The sequence below is a fragment of the Nematolebias whitei genome, chromosome 5 (genome assembly GCF_014905685.2).
Source record: "Nematolebias whitei isolate Nwh7 chromosome 5, NemWhi1, whole genome shotgun sequence".
NCBI classification, from domain to species: domain Eukaryota; kingdom Metazoa; phylum Chordata; class Actinopteri; order Cyprinodontiformes; family Rivulidae; genus Nematolebias; species Nematolebias whitei.
In genome coordinates this window covers 27,211,275-27,211,764 of record NC_056502.1, presented here as the reverse complement: position 1 = coordinate 27,211,764, position 490 = coordinate 27,211,275, and positions in this window count along the sequence as shown.

Sequence of the window (490 nt, the reverse complement as noted above, 5' to 3'; positions counted from 1 at the left end):
CTGGAGTATAATTACCTAACACCATTTACATATATGATCAGGTAGGAATATCTAAAAAGTACAATTAACTGCCTTTTTTTGTTTGTTTGTTTTGTTTTGTTTGTATGCATTTGAAGGAGAAGGAATACAAATGCAAAATATATAGCCATTTCAATTAACCCTATTATCTTTGACGTGCATTATGTTGCGTTAGATTATTTAAACTGCGTAAGAGTTATTATATCATAATAGTCCATCACAAAACAGTTACTGACAATATATTAGCTATGTCTAAGCGATCTTTTATTTGTTTATAATTAAAAATTGTTAATCTTTTTTTGTTTGTTTGTTTGTTTTTGTTAAATAAAACCAACTACAACCTCAAATTACTTTAAAATATCTCTACTTTTTTGCAGATTCATTTGAAAGTGTCTAAATTACGATGTTTTAGTTAGTTGTGAAGGCAGCATCGGGTCGTGCTCTGTTCAGCGACATGATCCTGCGCATGCGT